Here is a 15000-nt window from a genome sequence, read left to right as displayed (position 1 = left end):
ATTATTTAGCAGATTTAATTGTTTTCACTTTGATATTGACATTCTCTTTTCTGATATTTTCAATGAATATATTTGAATATTAATCAATATAATAATTATTATCAACGATTAATTTTCATTGCACTGACTCATACCTGCAGCATAATGTATATTCATTTATGGAAAATATAATCAAGTGAAAATCGCATATGCATAGGCAACACAAATTCTTCCGCACATGACGAAAGCTGATTCAGCAGCAAGCGAGCAAAACTACCAGCGAATGAATTCACATGTAAATGAATTCATATGTAATTTCATTCGTTAATGTCAAATTATGACAAATAAATTCCAACTCGGCATGAGCATTTATCCAAACATGTAACAGACTGACTGACCGAAATTATCAGTGATTCAACGAAGCGAAACCGGATCCGTAAAACAAGAATTTCCCCTTGGGTTATTTTCCTTTTCTGCTCCTCTCTAATCTCATTCAAGTGGAAACATTTTCCTCGTCTTCTTCCCCAAAACGTTTTCCTCACTGAAACGTTTTCCTCCTTTTTAAAGGTTTTCCTTTGCGAAATGTTCTGCATCTCTAGAAGTTTTCCTCTCCGAAATGTTTTCATAATTGAAGACAATAATTGAAGACCTTTCTTCCTCGAACCGTTTTCTTCCCCGAAACGCGTTTCCTCCCCGAAGCAAGTTCTCCAGCAATCGTTTTTTTCATCCCCAAAACGTTTTCTTCCCCCAGACGTCCTCTTCCCCTAAAACGTTTTCCTCCCAAAAGTTTCTCTCCTATCCGAGACTTTTTCTCTAGCCCGAAACATTTTCTTCCTATGGAACGTTTTCCTCATCAGTAATGTTTTCCTTCTCGAAACGTTTAAAACTCCTCGAATGTTTTTTACCCCCGAATATTTTTCCTTCTCGAAATGTCCCCCCCCTTTCCCGAATAGTTTTCCTTTTCGAAACGTTTCCCTCCAAAGAATATTTTCCTTCTTGAAACGTTTTCCTCATCGAAATGTTTTTCTTTTTTTGAAACGTTTCCCTCCTCGAACCATGTTCCCTCCCCTTTAAACATCTGGCGACTTTCATAGATTACCAATAACTTCCTCTGGTGAGCCTGTTATCCTCCATGAATCGCTTACTTGTAAGAACTATCCTGTAGCCCTTTTCACGGTCATTACTTAACGGGAAATTATGCAAATTGTACTATTAAAGGAAATACATGTACTGAGTAAGACTATTGTCGTCTTGTTGGTTTTTCGCTGTATTTTAATCGTGTTTGTCTTTGTTTTTCTATTATCGACAGTTCATCACTTATTTCTTTAAATTCAATTTTCCCTAGTGATATCCTTAGGCTTGTAGAATTATATTTTCCCAACGAAGGTTCTACAACCTTTACAGTCGTCTTAACTTGTGTGAAATTATGTATAAAACAGGTTTAATTGTAATAATGCGTTAGACTTTAAACTAAAAATATGGAAATAAAGTGTATAACATGAACCCAACACAAAAGGCAAACTTAAAAAAACTAAAGAACACATAAAGATTTTATGCAAGGAAGTAAGAAAATATTATGGGAGAACGATATAACCAAGAATCCGACACAAAATAAAGTTAAAATCAGCTCATTATTTTACATAACCAAAGCAAATGATAGAAGGTATCACCATGAATTCATGAAGGGATTTGTATTCTTGAACGTTCTCCTCTTTAAAGCAGTGGTTCTCAACCTGGGGGGGCGTGAGCCCTACGGAAAATTAAAAATTCTGTAGTTACTATTCGTAGATGAAGGGGGCTTGGAGGGAGGAACCACCTAGAGGCGGCGTGTTGAATAAAAAAAGGGTAAGAGCCACTGCTTTAAAGTATGATGACACCTTATATATTTTTGGACGAAATCAAACTTGAATATACGTTACATTTATATACCCACGAAAATTTTCATCTATTTAACGTAGTTTCTGAAATCTAAGGAATTTATGAAATATTTATCCACAATGCATAGCCCAAAATAAAGAGTAAGTTACAAGTAAACCTGGCTAATGTATGTTTTGATATAAAGAATATAATGACAAATAAAATGTATATTAATAAAGATTATTTCTGGGCAATACAGCATTAACAGAAATCAAATCTTATCGAGTTATCACTAAAATGAAATATGAAAAACTCCCACTAATACAATTATTTCATTTTTCATTTCACCGCGGCTTCCCAGAACCAGCAACATTGATACAAACTAGCTTTCCCACTGATTGGCAGCACAGAAATAATATTTCCCCCAATCAGGGTGCCTGGGGAGTTTGCATTTTCTGTTAACTGATTCTAACTGAAGTCATCCCTTGTTTTGGACCTGAGATTTTGCTAACTGGGCCCGATTTCTCGATTGGAGGTTTTATAGGCTCCGTGTTCTGTAGTTTATTTCTGGTGAGTTTTGGTCTATTTAGGTTTAATATCGATGTTAAGAGCCACGTGGCTTTTCATAAAGTATGAATAGATTTGAAGATATTTGGTTAAAAAAAAATTATTATCAACATCATCATTTTGAAGTTCTGCTTTAAAATATTCTATTTTGATATATTTTGAACCTCAATTTTTCCATCGTTATCGTTATTGTTGTTTTCTGTTGTTTCTCTTATTTTTCTATTATTCATTAATATCATTATCACTTGCAGATTGTTGCGACAGTATCAGACTCTCTGGCTAGTGGCGACAGCCCTTACCTCCCTGGTGCTGCCATCTCTTGCTGGCAGCAAGAAGCAACACGAATCATCAGGTTGAGTTGCAGATTTGCAGGTCATAGAGCCTCTGCTCTATGGTTTATTGAAACGGCAGTCATCTTATTCTCCCCGTTCACAACTTGTTTTTCCACGTGTTCCAGGGGAGATCATTGTCATTGCAGACGCAGTCTGGAACCTCCGTCATGTTTTCCTCCTCTGGATCTCCAGAACAACTCTCTCTCTCTCTCTCTCTCTCTCTCTCTCTCTCTCTCTCTCTCTCTCCGTTAACAACTTGTTTTCGCACGTTTTCCAGGGGGAATCATTGTCAATGCAGATCAAGTGTGGAACATCTTCGACGTCCTTCCTCCTCTGGATCTACAGAACAATTCTCTCTCTCTCTCCTCTCTCTCTCATCTCTCTCTCTCTCTCCTCTCTCTCTCTCTCTAAAAACTTTTTAAAACTTTTTTTTAACATTTTCCAGGGGAGGCCATTGTCAATGCAGATCCAGTTTGGAACATCTGCTACGTACTTGCTAATAAGGATCTCCGAAAAAAACTCTCTCTCTACTCTTCTCTCTCTCTTCACAATTTTTTTTGCACTTTTTCCTGAAAAGTCATTGCCAACAGATCCAGTAACACTCCTACCAGTTCTTCCTCCACTGGGTCTCCAGAATCCTCTCTCTCTCTCTCTCTCTCCTCTCTCTCTCTCTCTCTCTCTCAACTTTTTTTTTCCACATTTTCCTGTCTGGAACATCCGCCACGTTCTTCCTCCATTGGGTGTCTCTCCGTTGAAAGCTTATTTTTTTTGCTCTTTTTCCATTGGAGGTAAATTGTCCAATACAGATCCAGTCTAGAAAATTTGCCACGTTCCTTTTTCTCCTCTGGATCTCCAGAATAAATCTATCTCCCCCTCTCTCTCTCTCTCTCTCTCTCCGTTAACACTTGTTTTCGCACGTTTTCCAGGGGAATCATTGTCAATGCAGATCAAGTCTGGAACATCTGCGACGTCCTTCCTCCTCTGGATCTACAGAACAATTCTTCTCTCTCTCTCTCTCTCTCTCTCTCTCATCTCTCTCTCTCTCTCTTTTTAAAATTTTTTTTAACATTTTCAGGGGAGGCCATTGTCAATGCAGATCCAGTTTGGAACATCTGCTACGTACTTGCTAATAAGGAATCTCCGAAAAAACTCTCTCTCTCTCTCTCTCTCTCTCTCTCTCTCTTCAACAATTTTTTTTTGCACTTTTTCCTGAAAAGGTCATTGCCAACAGATCCAGTAACATCTGCCACGTCTTCCTCCACTGGGTCTCCAGAACCTCTCTCTCTCTCTCTCTCATCTCTCTCTCTCTCTCTCTCTCTCAACTTTTTTTTCCAACATTTTCCTGTCTGGAACATCCGCCACGTTCTTCCTCCATTGGGTGTCTCTCCGTTGAAAGCTTATTTTTTTTTGCTCTTTTTCATTGGAGGTAAATTGTCAATACAGATCCAGTCTAGAAAATTTGCCACGTTCTTTCTCCTCTGGATCTCCAGAATAAATCTATCTCCCCCTCTCTCTCCCTATTGACAAATTGGTTTTTCATGTTTTCAGGGGAGGTCATTGCCAATACTGATCCAATCTGGAACATCCGCCACACTCTTCCTACCCTGGGTCTCCAGAACAAAGCTCTCTCTCTCTCTCTCTCCGTGGAAAACTTTTTCCTCGTTTTCCATGGGAGGTAAATTGTCAATACAGATCCAGTCTGGAAAATTTGTCACATTCTTATTTCTCCTTTGGATCTCCAGAACAAATCTCTTCCCTCCCTCTCTCTCTCTCTCTCCCCGTTTCTCAATTGGTTTTGCATTTTTTCAGCAGAGGTCATTGTCAATTCTGATCCAGTCTGGAACATCCACACACTCATCCTCCTTTGGATCTCCAGAAACAACTCTGTCTTCCTCTTTCACTCCTTCCCCGTTGACAACTTCCTTTTGCACGTTTCCAGGGGAGGTCATTGTCGATGCAGACCCTGTCCGGAACATCCGTCGCGCCATTCCTCCTCTGGATCTCTAAAATAACTCTCTCTCTCTCTCTCTCTCTCTCTGAAAATTGATGAACATAGTAATATATAGACCTCCTAATACTAAAGAGTTTGACTTAATAATTGAAAAATTGGATGATATATGTAGAAATCACAAGGACTGGACTATTCTCCTATCTGGTGACTTTTCAACTTTCTTTCGTAGAATGGAAAGAACGAATAGGAGATTGTGGTTGTACTTATACATATAAAAAAGAGAGTAATAGTAGTTGCAGAAGATAAGAGGCAATTTGAAAAGCTATTAGATATGCTACTAGAATACAACATTCAACAAATAAATCACCTGCCAACAAGAAAGGAAAATACTTTAGACCTAGTATTTGTGACGAGATGAATTATGTTAAAGAAATAATAGTTTATAATGCGAGTATTTCAGACCATAATGTCATAGAATTAACAGTTCATTCCAAAGCAGTGAAAATAGAGATAAGCAAGAATGAAAAAAGAAAAAGTGGGAAGGATATGGAAAATACAACTTCTACAGTAAAAAAATATAAAATGGTCAGAAATTAATGAAGAATTAAACAAAGATTGGGATAACATTTCGTAAGTGATGACATAAGGGTAAATACGGATATATTATATAAAATATTGGAGAAAATAGTGGAAATATATACCGAAGAAGAAAAGTAAACATCATTCATGCATACCAAGAGACAGAAGGATCTTGTTCCAGAAAATCAGAAAGTGGAAAAAAGGTCTTGCAAAAGAAAAAAAATGCATGGAAAGTTATAGAACTAAAAAGTAAGATAGAAAATGCAGAACAAAGATTATACAATCAAAAGAAAATGAAAAACGGGACTTGGAAGAAAAAACCCTATTAAATATCAAGCAAAACCCCAAACTATTATACTCATATGCGAAGAAGATGAATAAAGAAGAATAGAAATAGGCCCTCTAAGAATTGAAGGAGATTAACGATGAAAAAAAGGAAATTTGCAACATACTGGCAGAACGATATAAGAGAGAATTCACCCCTAGAATAGATAATGAAGATAATGATATAGAAGTAAGGGATGAAAATAGTGAATATTTTAGCTGACATAGATATTAATGAAGCTGATATTGTGCAGGCTATTAATGAAATTAAAATGGAGCTGCTGCAGGGCCTGATGGAATTCCTGCTATTTTGTTAAGAAAGTAGTTCATTCTATCGCAAAGCCACTTGCAATATTATTAAGACAAAGGGTAGATACAGGCAAGATATATGATGAGCACAAATTAGCATATATTACCCCTACTTTCAAAAGTGGATCAAGACTAGAGGCAAGTAATTATAGGCCTGTGAGTCTAACATCACATATTATGAAAGTGTATGAAAGTTGGTAATGAAGAAAAATATTATGAAAACATTTAATAAAAAATAATTTGTTTAATAAAGGCCAAAACATGGTTTCGTACCCGGAAAAAGTACACAAACCCACTTTAAGTCCACCGTCCACCGTGAGAACATATTCAAAAATATGAAAAGCGGAAATGAAACAGATGTGGTTTATTTAGACTTTGCAAAAGCTTTTGATAAAGTAGACCATAATTATTAGCGAAGAAATTAGAAAACACAATATCGTGGATAAAATAGGAAGATGGTTAAAAGAATTTTTACACAACAGAAAAAACAGATAGTTATTGCAAACGACGAGAAATCGGATGAAGCCAAGGTAATATCCGGTGTGCCGCAAGGTACGGTGTTAGCTGCAATACTGTTTGTTATTATGATTGAAGACATAGACAATAATATAAGGATCGGTAGTGAGTAGTTTTTCGCAGATGACACAAGAATAAGTAGAGAAATTACTTGTGATGAAGATAGGAACGCTCTACAAAGAGACCTTAACAAAGTATATGATTGGGCAGAGGTAAATAGGATGGTATTTAACTCTGATAAATTTGAATCAATAAATTATGGAGACAGAGAAAGAAAGCTATATGCATATAAGGGACCTAATAATGAGACCATCACAAATAAGGAAGCAGTTAAAGACCTTGGTGTGATGATGAATAGGAACATGTTATGCAATGATCAAATAGCAACTCTGTTGGCAAAATGGTAAAGCAAAAATGGGAATGTTGTTACGGCACTTCAAAACAAGAAAGCTGAACACATGATTATGCTTTATAAAACATATGTTCGTAGTCCACTTGAAATTGCAATATGATATGGTACCCACACTATCAAAAGGATATTGCACAAATAGAGAGTGTACAAAGGTCCTTTACAGCTAGAATAGAAGAAGTTAAGGACCTAGACTACTGGGAAAGACTACAATTCTTAAAATTATATAGTCTAGAAAGGAGAAGAGAACGCTACATGATAATTCAGGCATGGAAACAGATAGAAGGAATAGCAGAAAATATCATGGAACTAAAAATATCAGAAAGAGCAAGCAGAGGTAGATTAATAGTGCCCAAAACTATACCAGGTAAAAATAAGGAAAGCACACAGGACATTAAATCCACTACGCACCAGCATCGATAATGCAGCGTCTATTCAATGCGTTGCCAGCTCATCTGAGGAATATATCAGGAGTGAGCGTAGATGTGTTTAAGAATAAGCTCGACAAATATCTAAACTGCATCCCAGACCATCCAAGATTGGAAGATGCAAAATATACCGGAAGATGTACTAGCAACTCTCTGGTAGACATTAGAGGTGCCTCACACTGAGGGACCTGGGGCAAACCCGAACAAGATGTAAGAGCTGTAAGAAGAGCTCGTAGTAGCCATCTTGCTTGGTGAGAACGTACCCAGCGTGAAGTCAGATTAATCAACAGATATCACAAGTTTAACATACGACTAGAATTTGAGAAATATCTAGAAGTGTTCGTGAACTATCGGTGATAAGATTAGTGTGAAAATAGTAGGATAAAGCGTCTTTAATACTATAATCAGAACAAGATGGCAGTAAGTTCCAACTGCGGGAAGAGGTGGCGTAATTTTAGCGTGTTTAGCAGATTCGCAATACGATGAGGTAGCATGGAAGGGAACTGGCATTTCTCATCTATGAAATCAGCAACAGTCCTAACCAAAAAGATACAAAAGCTTCATAGATATATTGAAGGATATAATCCTTCAAACTGGAACAAATCTAATGAAAACATCTTGAAAATAATTGAAGAAGTTCCAAATAAAATCCAAGTGGTCAAGAGACTCATAAAGAAAATATACATAAACCAACATATTCCGACAAAGAAAATGAATAAGGTGAATCTTGTGAATATCCTAATTGATGCATTAGGAAAAAGAATGCCAAAAGCATGCAAACTGTGTAAGGTTTGGTATAGCATAGTCAATCCACAAAACCTAATCAGAAATGTGCTGCATGCAACATTCCGACCCATCCACAGTGTGCTGAGGTAATACAAGATTTTGAGAAACGATACAAGAATTTTTTTGTTCAACATGTCTATCATGGATAGACAATGTTATTAAATCAGATTGAATGTACAAATAGTTGAGGATGAAGAAGAAGAGGAAGAGAAGAAGAAGAAGAAAAAGAAGAAGAGGAAAAACGGAAGAGAAGTACAAACAAAAAATGAAATGACAGAAAAAAATAAGGAAAACAAAGAACAAGATAAAAGTATGGATGGCAGAGATACTCATTGATACTATATGAGGCAATAAAGCAGCATACCTACGAAGAAATAAATTACGATATGACAACAGAAAAGCAAATCCCGAAGAGGCTCTAACCCAGATCTACACAATGACGGGAAAGAGGAAAAATAGACAAGAAAGATAAAATCTGCAACCTTTTGAAAAGAGGGAATTGCAGATTTGGAGAAAGATGTTACTAAACATCCTAAGATATGTCAAAACTATGAAATATATGGTAAATGTGCATACTTAGATGGATATGGGGATGATTGCAGAGATCTGCATCCAAAAATATGTAAAAACCTAAAAGAAGGAAAAGGAATGTAAGTTCGACAAAAAATGCAAATATATGCACCCTGTAGCCATGAATCATAATCAAATAAATAACCAACCAAGTAATAAAATCCAAAATAAGAAAGAAACAAATAAAGAGAGAAATCAAGAATATCAGGTAAAAGAGAAAAGCAAACCACCAATGAGATATGCAGAGGTGTCAGCAAAAAATTTCAAAGCATCAGCTCCGAAATTCTACTCAAGAGATAATAACTGTATTTATTATGCAAGAGGATATTGCAGAAACGGAGAAAAATTGCAGATTCAGACACAAAATGAATAATTATGATGAAGGAAGATCAAATATTATGGAAAAGTTGGATTTTTTAATGTCAGAATTTCTGGAAATGAAAAAAAGAACACATACCAGAACAGGACGAGACATGGGAAAATCCTTATTACTACCATTATTAAATGAAGGAGAAAACACGCAAACCATCATAGTGATGAATGCGCAGGGTTAGTTACGAGTAACTCAAAAAGAAAAATAGAGTACTTAGAAGAACTAACCCAAATGAAAAGAAAATAGATATAATGAATATAAGTGAAACCTGGTATTCCCAAGAGACTGGGAATGATGATCAAATAAAAGGGTTCCAAACTTATAGATCAGATAGAAAAAATAGGAATCAAGGGGGAACCGCAATATATGGGAAAGGACAAAAAACAAGGAAAAATATATGAGAAAATAGTAACTCAGAATGTGAACTAATAGCGGTAGAATTTGAATCTGAAAAATTGATGAACATAGTAATATAGACCTCCTAATACTCAAAGAGTTTGACTTAATAATTGAAAAATTGGATGATATATTGTAGAAATCACAAGGACTGGACTATTCTCCTATCTGGTGACTTCAACTTTCCTTTCGTAGAATGGAAAGAACGAATAGGAGATTGTGGTTGTACTTATACATATAAAAAAGGAGAGTAATAGTAGTGCAGAAGATAAGAGGCAATTTGAAAAGCTATTAGATATGCTACTAGAATACAACATTCAACAAATAAATCACCTGCCAACAAGAAAGGAAAATACTTAGACCTAGTATTTGTGAACGAGATGAATTATGTTAAAGAAATAATAGTTTATAATGCGAGTATTTTCAGACCATAATGTCATAGAATTAACAGTTCATTCCAAGCAAGTGAAAATAGAGATAAGCAAGAAATGAAAAAGTGGGAAGGATATGGAAAATACAACTTCTACAGTAAAAATATAAAATGGTCAGAAATTAATGAAGAAAATTAAACAAAGATTGGGATAACATTTTCGTAAGTGATGGCATAAGGGTAAATACGGAGATATTATATAAAATATTGGAGAAAATAGTGGAAAAAATATATACGAAGAAGAAAAGTAAAACATCATTCATGCATACCAAGAGACAGAAGGATCTTGTTCCAGAAATCAGAAAGTGAAAAAGGTCTTGAAAAAAAGAAAAAAAAAAATGCATGGAAAGTTATAGAACTAAAAAGTAAGATAGAAAATGCAGAACAAAAGATTATACAATCAAAAGAAAATGAAAACGGGGACTTGGAAGAAAAACCCCTATTAAACTATCAAGCTAAAACCCCAAACTATTATACTCATATGCGAAAATAAGAAGATTGAATAAAAGAAGATAGAAATAGGCCCTCTGAGAATTGAAGGGAGATTAACGAATGAAAAAAAGGAAATTTTTGTTTGCAACATACTGGCAGAACGATATAAGAAAGAAGAATTCACCCCATAGAATAGATAATGAAGATAATGATATAGAAGTAAGGGACGAAAATAGTGAATATTTAGCTGACATAGAAATTAATGAAGCAGGCAATTAATGAAATTAAAAATGGAGCTGCTGCAGGGCCGGATGGAGTCCCTGCTATTTTGTTAAAGAAAGTAGTTTCATTCTATCGCAAAGCCACTGCAATATTATTAAGACAAGTGTAGATACAGGCAAGATTTATGATGAGCACAAATTAGCATATATCACCCCTACTTTCAAAAGTGGATCAAGACTAGAGGCAAGTAATTATAGGCCTGTGAGTCTAAACATCACATATTATGAAAGTGTATGAAAGGGTAATGAAGAAAAATATTATGAAACATTTAATAAAAAATAATTTGTTTAATATAGGACAACACGGTTTCGTACCGGAAAAAGTACACAAACCCAACTGTTAGTCCACCGTGAGAACATATTCAAAAATATGAAAAGCGGAATGAAACAGCTGTGGTTTATCTAGACTTTTCAAAAGCTTTTGACAAAGTAGAACCACCATATATTAGCAAAGAAAATTAGAAAACACATATCGTAGATAAAAGTAGGAAGATGGTTAAAAGAATTTTTACACAACAGAAAAACAGATAGTTATTGCAAACGATGAGAAATCGGATGAAACCAAGGTAATATCCGGTGTGCCACAAGGTACGGTGCTAGCTGCAATATTGTTTGTTATTATGATTGAAGACATAGACAGTAATGTTAAGGATTCGGTAGTGAGTAGTTTCGCTGATGACACAAGAATAAGTAGAGAAATTACTTGTGATGAAGATAGGAACGCTCTACAAAGAGACCTTAACAAAGTATATGATTGGGCAGAGGTAAATAGGATGGTATTTAACTCTGATAAATTTGAATCAATAAATTTATGGAGACAGAGAAGGAAAGCTATATGCATATAGGGGACCTAATAATGAGACAATCACAAATAAGGAAGCAGTTAAAGACCTTGGTGTGATGATGAATAGGGAACATGTTATGCAATGATCAAATAGCAATTCTGTTGGCAAAATGTAAAGCAAAAATGGAATGTTGTTACGCACTTCAAAACAAGAAAAGCTGAAACCACATGATTATGCTTTATAAACATATGTTCGTAGTCCACTTGAATATTGCAATATGATATGGTACCCACACTATCAAAAGGATATTGCACAAATAGAGAGTGTACAAAGGTCCTTTACAGCTAGAATAGAAGAAGTTAAGGACCTAGACTACTGGGAAAGACTACAATCCTTAAAATTATTATTAGTCTAGAAAGGAGAAGAGAACGCTACATGATAATTCAGGCATGGAAACAGATAGAAGGAATAACAGAAAATATCATGGAACTAAAAATATCAGAAAGAGCAAGCAGAGGTAGATTAATAGTGCCCAAAACTATACCAGGAAAAATAAGGAAAGCACACAGGACATTAATCCACTACGCACCAGCATCGATAATGCAGCGTCTATTCAATGCGTTGCCAGCTCATCTGAGGAATATATCAGGAGTTGAGCGTAGATGTGTTTAAGAATAAGCTCGACAAATATCTAAACTGCATCCCAGACCATCAAGATTGGAAGATGCAAATATACCGGAAGATGTACTAGCAACTCTCTGGTAGACATTAGAGGCGCCTCACACTGAGGGACCTGGGCACCCGAACGAACTGTAAGGTCTGTAAGGTAAGGTCTTCTCTCTCTCTCTCTCTCCAATCACAACTGGTTATTGCGCATTTTCTAGGGGACGTCATTGTCAATGCAGATACAAAGCCTTTCCTATGGATCTCTCTCTCTCTCTCCCTCTCCCGTCTTTCTCAGTCTCTCTCTCTTTCTCTTTCTTCGTTGAAAGTTTATTTCTTTCTCGTTTCCCATGGGAGGGTAAATTTGCAATACAGATTCAGTCTGGAAGATTTGCCACGTTTTTTCTCCTTTGGATCTCCAGAACAACTCTCTCTCCCCGTCACAAATTGATTTGTGGGGAGGTCATTGTCAATGCAGATCAGTCTGAAAAATCCATTACACCATTCCTCCTCTGGATCTCTAGAACAACTCTCTCTCTCTCTCTCCTCTCTCTCTCTCTCTCTCTCTCTCTCTCTCTCTCTCTCTCTCCAATCACAACAAATCATTGAACGTTTTCCAGGATAGGTCATTGTCATTGCAGATCCAGTCTGGAACATCCACCACATCCTTCTTCCTATGGTTCTCCAGAACAACTCCTCTCTCCTCTCTCTCTCTCTCTCTCTCTCTCTCTCTCTCTCTCTCTCTCTCTCTCTCTTTTGAAAAGTTTATTTATTATTTTTTTTGTTCATTTTCCAGGGGAGCTGGTTGTCAATGCATATCAAGTCAGGAACATCTGACACATCCTTCCTCCTATTGATCTCCACAACAACTCTCTCTCTCTCTCTCTCTCTCTGATCTCAATTTGTCTTGCACGTTTCAAAGGGAGGTTATTGTCAATGCAGATCCAGTCTGGAACATCTCCCACACCCTTCCTCTATGGATCTCCACACAATTCTCACTCTCTCTCTCGATCGCAAACTTATTCTTGGAAGTTTTCCAGGGTAGGGCATAGTCAATGCAGATCCAGTCTGGAACATCCTCCATACCCTAGTCTTCTGGATCTCCGGAACAACTCTCTCTCTCTCTCTCTCTCTCTCTCTCTCTCTCTCTCTCTCTCTCGTTCACAACTTGCTTTTTGCACATTTTCCAGGGGAGGTCATTGTCAATGCAGATCCAGTCTAGAACATCCACTACATCCTTTGCCCTCTGGATCTCCAGAACAATCTCTTCTCTCTCGTCTCTCTCTCTCTCATCTCCTCGTCTCTCATTTAAAACTTGTTTTGCCCGTTTTCCAGAGTAGGACATTGTCAATGCAGATCCAGTCTGGGACATCCACCACGTTCTTCCTCCTCTGGGTCTCCAGAACAGGTCTCTGTCTCTCTCTCTCTCTCTCTCTCTGTTGAAAACTTTTTTTTTTTTTTGGCTTGCTTTCCAGGGGAGGTCATTGTCAATGCAGATACAGTCTGAAAAATTCTCTACGTCTTTCCTCCTTTGGATCTCCATAACAATCTCTCTCTCTCTCTCTCTCTCTCTCTCTCTCTCTCTCTCTCTCTCTCTCCCCGATCGCAACATGATTTTGCATGTTTTCCAGGGTAGGTCATTGTATATGCTAATCCAGTCTGGAACATTCACCACATCCTTCGTCCTCTGGATCTCCAGAACAACTCTCTCTCTCTCTCTCTCTCTCTCTCTCTCTCTCCGTTCTCAACTGGTTTTCCATGTTTTCCAGGGGAGGTCATAATCAATGCAGATCCAGTCTGGAACATCCGCCACGTCCTTCCTCCTCTGGATCTCCAGAACAACTCAGTTATCGACGTCAAAGTAAACGTCGGCGATGTAGCCTATTTGCCTTGTAGATTTCCCAAGATTTCTTCCACGCATCTACTTGAGGTGAATACAAGAGGTGGTTTTATTTATTTATTCTTTTTTATTTATTCAAATAAGTAGTTTTATTCCTTATTCATGCTTCTTTTCCTTATCTCTCCGTGATGGATTTTTTCGCTGATGGAAGAGGGACATGATATGGATTAACATAGAGAACACTGGGTTATGTAGAATTCCTGATTCTATATTTTCGCTCCCCCTCCTCTAAGTGTAAGTCGTTACTATAGTTCGACAGATCTAAACTGAGAGATTGTTTTCGTCTTTGGGTAAGAACCCTGATGCCACATCTACCAGTATCCAGTTTTCAATGCCTTACTTTATAACACATGAATCAATAAATCGGTAGTTTAAAGTTTTTAGCATGTTTTACTGAACTTAAGCGTTCACATATTGTGATTATGATTTTATTTGTAAATAAAATGAGAAATCGCATTTATAAACGTGACAACTGTTTCAAAAGACGTTGCCACTTTTCCTGTTACCTTTGACAGGGGATATGCAGGTACTATCAAGCCTATTAAACCCTTCCAAGATTAAACCATGAAGTTTAAAGGAATTATCTCTTAAGCTACTACCCTTTGGATAAGCCCCACCGCCCGGTCTCGCTGAGAAATCTATCGACAAAAAGAATTACATCTTGCTTTAGGTTACCGAGAACAATAGTCAGTAGGGAAATTAATTCATTCCTACAGAAAGCACGCTGCAAAAAAGGGCAAATGCAGTTAAGCATTCCGAAAACTTGCAAACAGGCGATGCTGCAAAGGATCTCTGTTATTAAACTAAGATCATCTGACGACGATGATTCTTGTAATGTACATTTTGCATAGAATCATATTATTACAATTCCTGTGATAATTATTGTAAATAATTTTTTTCTCTACCAATGATGAGTTTATGTGCAACAGCCTTATAAAAAGTAAAAATTGTTACACACATTAGATTTATGAGTTATAATACTGTCCAGACCGTGAGTGAAAAAGGAAATGAAATTTAAGTAAATAATAACTTGATGAATGAAAATGAGAGGGAAACCTAAAATGAAGAGCAATGAAATGCAAAATATTACAAACTTGTTTAGGAAATGAATAGTATGGCAGACGGAAAATTCA

At 36.7% G+C, this 15000-nt stretch overlaps 1 long non-coding RNA gene across 1 annotated transcript in view; it reads left to right on the top strand.

Annotated features, from left to right (window-relative positions):
• Positions 1 to 2656: 2656 nt before the first annotated feature.
• The window catches only part of LOC135222168 (uncharacterized), a 43811-nt gene continuing 31467 nt past the window's right edge, over positions 2657 to 15000 (top strand). Inside the window, exons 1-2 of the long non-coding RNA XR_010316185.1 lie at positions 2657 to 2755; positions 13737 to 13897. This is a non-coding gene — a long non-coding RNA (uncharacterized LOC135222168). The remainder of the gene's footprint in view (positions 2756 to 13736; positions 13898 to 15000) is intronic.

This window comes from Macrobrachium nipponense, chromosome 3 (assembly GCF_015104395.2).
Source record: "Macrobrachium nipponense isolate FS-2020 chromosome 3, ASM1510439v2, whole genome shotgun sequence".
NCBI lineage: Eukaryota > Metazoa > Arthropoda > Malacostraca > Decapoda > Palaemonidae > Macrobrachium > Macrobrachium nipponense.
The sequence above is the reverse complement of the archived record's forward strand: the minus strand, read 5'-3'. Positions and strand labels throughout refer to the sequence as shown.